The following is an 11,131-nucleotide window of genomic DNA, read 5'->3' on the forward strand; positions in this document are numbered from 1 at the left end:
TTTTGCAGAAATGACTGCTTCAATGCGGCGTGGCATGGAGGCAATCAGCCTGTTGCATTGCTCAGGTGTTATGGAGGCCCAGGATGCCTCGATAGCGGCCTTAAGCTCATCCAGAGTGTTGGGTCTTGCGTCTCTCAACTTTCTCTTCACAATATCCCACAGATTCTCTATGGGGTTCAGGTCAGGAGAGTTGGCAGGCCAATTGAGCACAGTAATACCATGGTCAGTAAACCATTTACGAGTGGTTTTGGCACTGTGAGCAGGTGCCAGGTCATGCTGAAAAATGAAATCTTCCTCCATAAAGCTTTTAAATCACTACATAATCTGGGCCCTGGATACATGAAAGAAATGTTACAGCTGCGTAGCAATCCTTGCAATCTCAGATCCAGATAACCTAGTCATACCCTGAGTCCACCTGGAAACTTTTGGTCCCAGAGCCTGTCATGCTGCTCCTATGTTATGTAACGCCTTACCTCTGCAGATCAGGATAGCTCCATCTCTGGACATATTCAAATCCAGACTGAAATCCCACCTGTTCAGTTTGACATTTGCAAAAATATTTTTGTTGTGTGAATACTTCATTCTACTACCAACTACTGAATCTGAGAGAGCCTAAGCGCTTTGAGTCCTATCGGAGAAAAGCGCTATAGAAATTTTATTGTTATACACTCACCTAAAGTATTATTAGGAACACCATACTAATATGGTATTTGAACCCCCTTTGCCTTCAGAACTGCCTTAATTCTACGTGGCATTGATTCAACAAGGTGCTGAAAGCTTTCTTTAGAAATGTTGGCCCATATTAATAGGATAGCATCTTGCAGTTGATGGAGATTTGTGGGATGCACATCCAGGGCACAATGCTCCCATTCCATCACATCCCAAAGATGCTCTATTGGGTTGAGATCTGGTGACTGGGGGGGCCATTTTAGTACAGTGAACTTATTGTCATGTTCAAGAAACCAATTTGAAATGATTTGAGCTTTGTGACATGATGCCTGGTCTGGAAGTAGCCATCAGCAGAAGGTGGTCATGAAGGGATGGACATGGTCAGATGCAATGCTCAGGTAGCCCGTGGCATTTAAACGATGTCCAATTGGCAATAAGGGGCCTAAAGTGTGCCAAGAAAACATCCTCCACACCATTACACCACCACCAGCAGCCTGCACAGTGGTAACAAGGCATGATGGATCCTTGTTCTCATTCTGTCAAAATTCTGACTCTATCGAGACTCATCAGACCAGGCAACATTTTTCCAGTCTTCAACTGTCCAATTTTGGTGAGCTCGTGCAAATTGTAGCCTCTTTTTCCTATTTGAGTGGTACCCGGTGGGGTCTTCTGCTGTTGTAGCCCATCCGCCTCAAGGTTGTGCATGTTGTGGCTTCACAAATGCTTTGGTGCATACCTCGGTTGTAACGAGTGGTTATTTTAGTCAATGTTGCTCTTCTATCAGTTTGAATCAGTCGGCCCATTCTCCTCTGACCTCTATCATCAACAAGCCATTTTCGCACACTAGATGTTTTTCCCTTTTCAAACCATTCTTTGTAAAGGGAGCTTTGTGCCCTTTACAAAGAATGGTTGTGTGTGAAAATCCCAGTAACTGAGCAGATTGTGAAATACTCAGATCCAGGGGCACCTCTAGTCATTTTGTCACTCCAAGCGAGAAAACCTGTGGCGCCCTCTATGAAAATAATCGTAATGCGGCAATGTTTCACCCGAAAATAATCGTAATGCAGCAGTGGTTCACCAAAAATTACACTTATTGCAGTAGCGTTTCACCACAAAAATACACGTAAATGTGGCAGTGTTTCATGAGAAAATACACAATGCGGGCAACGTTTCACCAGAAAACACATAATATGGGCAGCTTTTCACCAGAAAATACACATAGGCAGGGCTCCACTTTCATGAGGCACAAAGGGGGACAGAAGGAGGCACAAAGGGGGACAGAAGGAGGCACAGGGGGACTGAAGAAGGCACAAGACACAAAGGAGGACAGAAGGAGGTACACAGAGGGAGGTACAAGGAGGACAGAAAAAGCCATGAGGGCCAGAAAGAGGCATAAAAGAGGACAGAAGGAGGCACACAGGGGGACTGAAGGAGGCACACAGGGGGGCTGAAGGAGGCACAAAGAGGGACCGATTGAGGCACAAAGGAGGGCAAAAAGAAACACAGGAGGAAAGGAGGAGGCACAGGGGGACTGAAGGAGACGCACAGGGAACAGAAGGAGGTACAAAGGGGACAGAAGGATGCACAAAGGGGGACAGGAGGCACAGGGAGACAGAAGGATGCAGAGGGGGACAGAGGAAGGCGCAGGGTACAGAGGTGGCACATGGAGACTGAAGAGGCACATGGGGACTGAAGAGGCACATGGAGACAGAATGAGGCACAAAGGGAGAAAGGAGGAGGCACAGGAGGACAGAGGGAAGCAGAGTGGGACTGAAGGAGGAACAGGGGGCAAGAGGTAGCACAAGAGGAAAAAAAAAGGTACAGGGGGATAGGAGGCACAAAGGGGCACAGAAAGAGGCAGAGGTGGCACAGGGGGACTGAAGGAGGCACATGGAGACAGGAGGCACAAAGGGAGACAGGAGGCATAAAGGGAGACAGAAGTACAAAGTGGGGTCTTTGTGTCTAATGGTCCAAATGTGCGGCCACCACTCCCATGCTTGCTCCAGACAACAGGCCGTAGTCCTCTGGAGAACAACTGGAGCTTTTATTAGCTACACTGACCTAGTTTATGTTAATGTTTACCTTGATTATTTGCGCTACACTGTTAATATACGTTATTTGTTAATTGATGCTTATGTTGATGTTTCACTACAATACTTATTGATGTTTACAAAAAAAAACCTTGAAATACAAATGTCCGGCCAAACCACAATCCCCACAGCAGAGTCCCTGACTGCTTACAATATGCTGCAGTGCGCAGCCTAAGCCATTACTTTGTGCCCACGGCTGTTTCCACACCATATCCAAATGCAGGAGAAGGATACAGACACAGAACATTTAAATCGTGCTTTTCTCCTAGCGGACCAGGTCCCTTGTGTCAGAGGCAGGGCCCTTAACCAGTACACTTTCCCGCCACTATCCAGGATACGAGACAGAGTGCAGCCTAAGCCTTTACCTATCAGCCAGCATGCTCCAGCGTCTCCTGCCACTTTATAAGCTCCAAGACCTCCATCCTTTCAGCTTTATTGGTGTCCTCTAACTGGGAGACCCCGGCGCAGTTAGAGGACACCAGTAAAGCAGCTGCAGATGTTGGAGGGCACCAAGCAGGAGGCACTCCAGCAATAGAGGCATTTTGTGCCTAGCGGTCTTCCTAGGAAGTTTGACCCTGGGTGGTTTTCATGAGGTTTTAAATCTATGTAAAAACAGTGACCGCTTTATGAGAGATGTGAGGCATTTGTGCTAGCAGTGGGAGTCTGGATTGGGTTTTTTAGTCTGAATTTCCATGTGTATTGCACAATATAACATCCTTTCCATTGGGTTTTAGAAGGCTTCCTGTACCATGTACTATTACCACTAAGTACGATTAGTGTAGCCAGGGCCGGATTTCTGGAAAGGCCACAAAGGCCACGGCCTAGGGCGATAAAATCAGATAAGATAAGAAGGGCGGCATGACTTGGAGAGAGAAGAGGTCATATGTCAAAATTAATCACCTCTTCTGGTCCCGCAGCGCAGACAGCCAGCGCCCTGCTCTGCACTAATAGCTGAATTCCAGAGCTCCCCAATTCCAGCAAGTCTCTCTCTCTCAATCAACATCTGCTGTCACCTCATCTGATGATCAATTCCTCTTATCATGATCATACAAGTTGATGTGAGATATACCAGGGATTTACATTTCAAAGCAGATAGAACTAAGAATGCAGGCATTCAAAGACATCAGTGAACCCTGCTAATTTCTTCACTTTCTCCTTTACAATTGTGACCCTGACCCCAGCAGCTGTAAATTACACTTTCTTATCTCTAGTCTACTTAAATGTATGGCTTTAGGGTTTTTTTTTCTTCCTAGCCAGCAGTGGGCTCAGTTAACTCTTTCCTGACTCATTTTCTGTTCCTACCATCTATGAGAGGAATAAAAATGCTGTTTGCTTTACTTTCATTGCTAAACTGTCACTGTCACCTGAGCTGTTACTACCTCTATGCTAGTCTGTATAGTTTGGCATCCTTCTCCTTTCCTGTAGCAGTAAAGCATTGTACCATTTTAGCCACAGCGAAAGCAGAGAGTTTTGAATGAGGATGATACCATTTATTGGCTTAAAAGAAAAAAAGTAATCTTTCTGTGAATAAGCCTTCTTAAGACTTTGTTCCTGTATACTGTCAATATGTTAGAGCAAACCACCATATGTACTTTCAACATTCAAAAGAGATACATAGATTTTTCAAATATAAATAAATATCATTCAGATGCTTTTAAGTGGAGCTGAACTCTTGCACAGGACAACATAGGAAAATCTACCTTGTATTTTTTTAGAGAGCCTGTGTAATTCCCCCTCATCTGTGTCTAATCTGATGTTGTAATTTGATCTCTCCTGTGTTCCCTGACTGCCACAACATCTAAGCTAATTTGAAAGCACAGGATGTTAACGATATGTCTGCTTCCATGAAAGCAGGAAGTGGACACTGCCGATTTATTGCAGGATTTGTATCAGCTGTAACAAAGAAATGTTTTTTTTAAAGGTTATTATGTTATTGTGTATCTTTTGAAGCAGAGAGGAAGTTCTGAGTTCAGGTCCGCTCTAATTACAACCAAACATCCAAAGTGGGTATTGACAGGATGTTTGCTACTTACCTGTTCTCTGTTTCTCTCCATTGAGTTGTCCTGTCACCTGTTTGTGGCTATGACTGCAGCCAGTCGCACAGAGGACAAAGAAGCAGCGCATGCTCTGGCCACTCACACTCCCTGTCACCTGTTTGTGGCTCTGACTGCAGCCAGTCTCACAGAGGACAAAGAAGCAGCGCATGCTCTGGCCACTCACGCTCCCTGTCACCTGTTTGTGGCTCTGACTGCAGCCAGTCTCACAGAGGACAAAGAAGCAGCGCATGCTCCGGCCACTCACGCTCCCTGTCACCTGTTTGTGGCTCTGACTGCAGCCAGTCTCACAGAGGACAAAGAAGCAGTGCATGCTCTGGCCACTCACGCTCCCTGTCACCTGTATGTGGCTATGACTGCAGCCAGTCGCACAGAGGACAAAGAAGCAGCGCATGCTCTGGCCACTTGCGCTCCCTGTCACCTGTCTCTGACTGCAGCCAGTCGCACAGAGGACAAAGAAGCAGCGCATGCTCTGGCCACTTGTGACTTGCGCAAGTTTTCCGCTCCTGCCCAGATGTGCACAGCAACCAACGCCAGTATAGTGTTATGCATTCTTGACAAGTACATATATCAGTGTCATTTCTCAAGTATGCATTCCCAGAACACTATTGGCTGCTGTGCACTTTCGGGCAGGAGCACAAATTACAGGAATTATTGAGCAGACAGAGCATCCTCTGATTCTTGGCTGAATGGGAGGCAGAGCAGCACAATTGAAATGAGCCCATTCAAACCAATGATCGATAGTCAGTGTTGGTCAGAATGTTTTTTGGTAGTGGTGGTGGTGGCGGGGGGCGGTAGATGACAGCAGGCCTAGGGCACTGGAAAGTACAAATCCGGCCCTGAGTGTAGCTGGTAGGGCCGCAGGAGTAGTAGGGGGGTTAGTGCAGCTGGGCAGTGTAGCTTAGACAGAGACAGCTTGGGGACAAAAGCTCCACACCGTGGACACACCAGGTTTAGTATATACAGGTCCTTCTAAAAAAATTAGCATATTGCATATTGTGATAAAGTTCATTATTTTCTGTAATGTACTGATTAACATTAGACTTTCATATATTTTAGATTCATTACACACAACTGAAGTAGTTCAAGCCTTCTATTGTTTTAATATTGATGATTTTGGCATACACCTCATGAAAACCCAAAAGTCCTATCTCAAAAAATTAGCATATCATGAAAAGGTTCTTTAAACGAGCTATTAACCTAATCATCTGAATCAACTAATTAACTCTAAACACCTGCAAAAGATTCCTGAGGCTTTTAAAAACTCCCAGCCTGGTTCATTACTCAAAACCGCAATCATGGGTAAGACTGCCGACCTGACTGCTGTCCAGAAGGCCATCATTGACACCCTCAAGCAAGAGGGTAAGACACAGAAAGAAATTTCTGAAAGAATAGGCTGTTCCCAGAGTGCTGTATCAAGGCACCTCAGTGGGAAGTCTGTGGGAAGGAAAAAGTGTGGCAGAAAACACTGCACAACGAGAAGAGGTGACCGGACACTGAGGGAGATTGTGGAGAAGGACCGATTCCAGACCTTGGGGGACCTGCGGAAGCAGTGGACTGAGTCTGGAGTAGAAACATCCAGAGCCACCGTGTACAGGCGTGTGCAGGAAATGGGCTACAGGTGCCGCATTCCCCAGGTCAAGCCACTTTTGAACCAGAAACAGCGGCAGAAGCGCCTGACCTGGGCTACAGAGAAGCAGCACTGGACTGTTGCTCAGTGGTCTAAAGTGCTTTTTTTGGATGGAAGCAACTGTTGCATGTCATTCGGAAATCAAGGTGCCAGAGTCTGGAGGAAGACTGGGGAGAGGGAAATGCCAAAATACCTGAAGTCCAGTGTCAAGTACCCACAGTCAGTAATGGTCTGGGGTGCCATGTGCCAGCTGCTGGTGTTGGTCCTTTGTGTTTTATCAAGGGCATGGTCAATGCAGCTAGCTATCAGGAGATTTTGGAGCACTTCATGCTTCCATCTGCTGAAAAGCTTTATGGAGGAAGATTTCATTTTTCAGCATGACCTGGCACCTGCTCACAGTGCCAAAACCACTGGTAAATGGTTTACTGACCATGGTATTACTGTGCTCAATTGGCCTGCCAACTCTCCTGACCTGAAACCCATAGAGAATCTGTGGGATATTGTGAAGAGAAAGTTGAGAGACGCAAGACCCAACACTCTGGATGAGGTTAAGGCCGCTATCGAAGCATCCTGGGCCTCCATAACACCTGGGCAGTGCCACAGGCTGATTGCCTCCATGCCACGCCGCATTGAAGACTTCATTTCTGCAAAAGGATTCCCGACCAAGTATTGAGTGCATAACTGAACATAATTATTTGAAGGTTGACTTTTTTGTTTTAAAAACACTTTTCTTTTATTGGTCGGATGAAATATGCTAATTTTTTGAGATAGGAATTTGGGGTTTTCATGAGCTGTATGCCAAAATCATCAATATTAAAACAATAAAAGGCTTGAACTACTTCAGTTGTGTGTAATGAATCTAAAATATATGAAAGTGTAATGTTTATCAGTACATTACAGAAAATAATGAACCTTATCACAATATGCTAATTTTTTTTAGAAGGACCTGTATATATTTTTCCTCTGGCTCTTATCTGCTAAACCTAGGTGCGTTAACTAAATATCTAAGTAAATATTTACTGAAAATGGATATGGTTGTTAAGTTTTTTTTAATTTTTTTTCTTCTGTTTTGTACAGCAACTATCTACTAAAAGAAAGCTCTCACAATATGTCTACAATTGGAATTCAAGGTGGAAGTTTTGGAGGACAGAACAGATCCAATGATCCCAGATTTGCGCAATGTTATTAATCATCTTACTTTTACAGAGATACTGTCACTAATTTTCTTTGCTTTTCAAGTCTCAAGCCTATCTTTTTGAGGTTTGCTACTAATATTGTCATGCGCAGGCAGTTATTGCCGTTACTACCACCAGCAGTGTACTGTGGGTTTTTGCTGTTAGAGTGACTTTCGGTACATGAGTGCTTGCTCCGGCAGTTGTGCTAGCAGCATAAACTGCAGAATACTGCTGGTGGTAGTAACAGTAATATTGCCGAGTGCTGCCTGCACACGGCAGTATTAATAGCGGATAGTGCATAGAGTAAACTGAAGAAGAATTACACTCTTAGCTAGACTTTTTCTTTTTGTTTGTCTGCATCGATATAAATATACGGAGGTGAAAGTTTGCTTAACAGGAACACAGAGAATAATAAAGTAACTGGTGGTGCTTTTTCCTCCTGAAATGAAGATGGATGAGGACTTTTTTTTAGGTTGTTATTAAAAATCAAGGTGTTGCAACCATGGGAACTGCAAATAACAAAGTAACAAGAATATAGCAGGAATGCAAGCTGTGTTAAGAAGCATCATTCTAACCCTTCACCACTACGTAGAAAATTAAAGAAACAAAGGATTATGACCAAGTTAGGTGCTCTGGATTTACTTGTGTATATTTTATGTTGATGCAAGATTTTACAGTGATCGAAAGTACCAAGCTGCACACGTTATCCCTGTTGTACTGAGATTCTCTCATGAGATCTCAATTTTAGGTTTTATTCAAGATCTAGTAATAAACTTATAGAAAGACTTTACTAAATCAGGGACAACTTGTTTAAAGTGAGTTTTTTTGCTTGCCGAGCGCTGAGAAGTAATTGTATGAATCAGGGCCAATGTCTGTAAATTGACAGACAATGTGATAGATGTTGTATTGAGATTCTGCATATCACAAGAAAAGGTCTTTTACATTCAAATTAAGTATTCCATTTCCACACATACAATCGAGACCGATAGATTGTGGCGGGTGGCATAGAGCAGTGCTGACCGCCTCTGCTGGGTTTCATCTGGCAGGTGTACACCTCTCACATTTTTGTAAATATTTTATCATATCCTTTCATTAGACAGCACTGAAGATATGACACTTTGATACAATGTAAAGTAGTACACTGGTACAGCTTGTATAATCATATAAATTTGCTATCCTATTAAAAAAACACGTTTATCTCCATCATGTTACATGTCATCTCGAGTACACTTTAAAGTGTACCAGATATGTTTAAATAAGGAATGCAAATCAGGAATGTAGACAGTTCCCTGTTGGTGCGATCTGGCAACCCTCCTTAGGCAGCTCTCAGTATCCACTAGAGAAAGTAAAAACATGCAAAAGAGAGAGCGCTCTGAGTGACAAATAAATAGCAGCATCCACCATGCAAAAGACAGGTCTCACCTCTTCAGAAATGGCTGCTTGTAGGACACAGCCTCTGATAGCGTTTGTCCCTTTAGGGGCCAGGCTCACGATCCAGCTCCAGGCGGGGAATCCGGAGGGCCACCAGGGAGTCATGTTCTCAGTTTGGACACTTTCAGGGAGGCTGTAGGCAGGCCAAACATTAGATCCTGGCGCACACTCACCTTGCGGGATCAAACGAGCGTGAGCGGTGTCTATGCGATGTCAGTAGCGTACTGAGTAGTATTGTGTGGCTAGCAGATATAACCGCTGTGACTTGCCGCAAATAAAATAGAGAGTGGTGAGGTAGTAAGGTGTAAAAAGGGGCTTATTTATTAGTAAACACAACGCGTTTCTCAGAGAAAACGTTCTTTGTTTCATCAGCCTAATATAAAACAATATGGCGGCATCTCTTTTTATAGGAAATGATAAACATTGGTTCTTTGGGATTGGCCAATCCACATTACATGGGCAGTACTATGCAAAATAGTGTGGGGTCATAAAGGTGGTACTAATGATGTAACTTCCACTAGGTGGATTATGTAAATAAGGAGGAGGAGTTGGAAAGCTGCTCCTTTATCACAATACTATAAAGATCACTGAATAAAACAATAAAAAATTATATATATAGCAATACAATTTTTTAGAAAGGATCTTCTTTATTTAAATTTCTCGATCTTAAAGAAAACCTGAACTGAAAATTAAAAGTCAAAATAAGCATACACAAGTCAAACTTACCTTCCATGTAGTCTACTCCTCAGTGTCTTTCTCCTGTCCCGCGTCCTGTTTGTCCACTGTGATCAAGGGAATTTTCCGTCCTCCATTTTGAAAATGGCCATTACCCCCATAACAGCTTTCTGGTCAGCACACAGTTAAACTGTAACATCGCCCACTTGAGCCATAGGGAAACATGGACATTTACCTGGTACATCAGTTTTCCTCTCAGCTATAACTGACAGCAACTGATATTTTACTGACAGCAACTGATATATTTCAGATCTGACAAAATATTGTCAGAACTGGAAGGGATTATTGTCAGAAGAAAATGGTGAGCTTCTGAGAGGAACTGATGGCAAGGTAACTATGTAATGTTCATTTGAAGTTACCTCATGTGTTTATTTTAAATATTTTTACTCAGTACAGGTTCTCTTTAAGAGGGAAGTAATATTAAAATGTCCCAAGAATCAGTCACCATAATGATTTACCATTAATGGTTCCCTGGGGTATATATAAATAAAAAAATAAAAATAAAAAAAAGGGGGAAGTGGTATAATGTGAATTCGCTCACAACTTCACATGGTCACAAACAAAATCAGCATCATGCATACACATATGTATATGTGACTTGTGGGTTTGCCCACCAATGGCTGTACCCCACAGTCACACATACCTGTTGTTCACAAACAAATCTTCCAATATATATATATATATATATATATATATATGAACCAGAACAGTGAGATTGTCATCAAATACGAAATGTATGCATTAATATCCTATATCCCTATTAACCTTCTTGGCGGTAACGTTCGGGGTAAGCCGCCGGAGGGTGCCGCTCAGGCCCTGCTGGGCCGATTTGTTTAATTTTTTTTTTGCTGGACGCAGCTAGCACTTTGCTAGCTGCGCCAGCACCCCGATCGCCGCCGCCGCGCGCCCGATCGCCGCTATCCGGTGCGGCGCGCGGCCCCCCCCCCCCCCCCCAGACCCCGTGCGCTGCCTGGCCAATCAGTGCCAGGCAGCGCCGAGGGGTGGCCCGGGACTCCCAATGACGTCCCGACGTCAGTGACATCGGTGACGTCATCCCGCCCGTCGCCATGGCGACGGGGGAAGCCCTCCAGGAAATCCCGTTCTTTGAACGGGATTTCCTGATCGGAGATCGCCGAAGGCGATTGAAGAGGGCGGGGGGATGCCGCTGAGCAGCGGCTATCATGTAGCGAGCCCTGGGCTCGCTACATGATATAGAAAAAAATAAATAAAAAAAAAACTGCCGCGCTGCCTCCTGGCGTATTTTTTTATACCGCCAGGAGGGTTAAGGGATATATAATGTCCCAGCTAGTCTATACCGCCTAATGTATTTCCTCTAAGCATTTATTA

The 11,131-nt window shown here is 44.1% G+C and overlaps 1 protein-coding gene across 1 annotated transcript in view; it reads left to right on the forward strand.

Moving 5' to 3' along the window:
• The window catches only part of LOC137509446 (scaffold attachment factor B2-like), a 996,257-nt gene extending 987,834 nt beyond the window's left edge, over positions 1-8,423 (forward strand). Inside the window, exon 11 of the mRNA XM_068233833.1 lies at positions 7,521-8,423. The gene's annotated coding sequence lies outside the window, so the exon portion shown is untranslated. The remainder of the gene's footprint in view (positions 1-7,520) is intronic.
• Positions 8,424-11,131: the final 2,708 nt, after the last annotated feature.

Source organism: Hyperolius riggenbachi, chromosome 1 (assembly GCF_040937935.1).
Source record: "Hyperolius riggenbachi isolate aHypRig1 chromosome 1, aHypRig1.pri, whole genome shotgun sequence".
In the NCBI taxonomy this organism is placed as follows: domain Eukaryota; kingdom Metazoa; phylum Chordata; class Amphibia; order Anura; family Hyperoliidae; genus Hyperolius; species Hyperolius riggenbachi.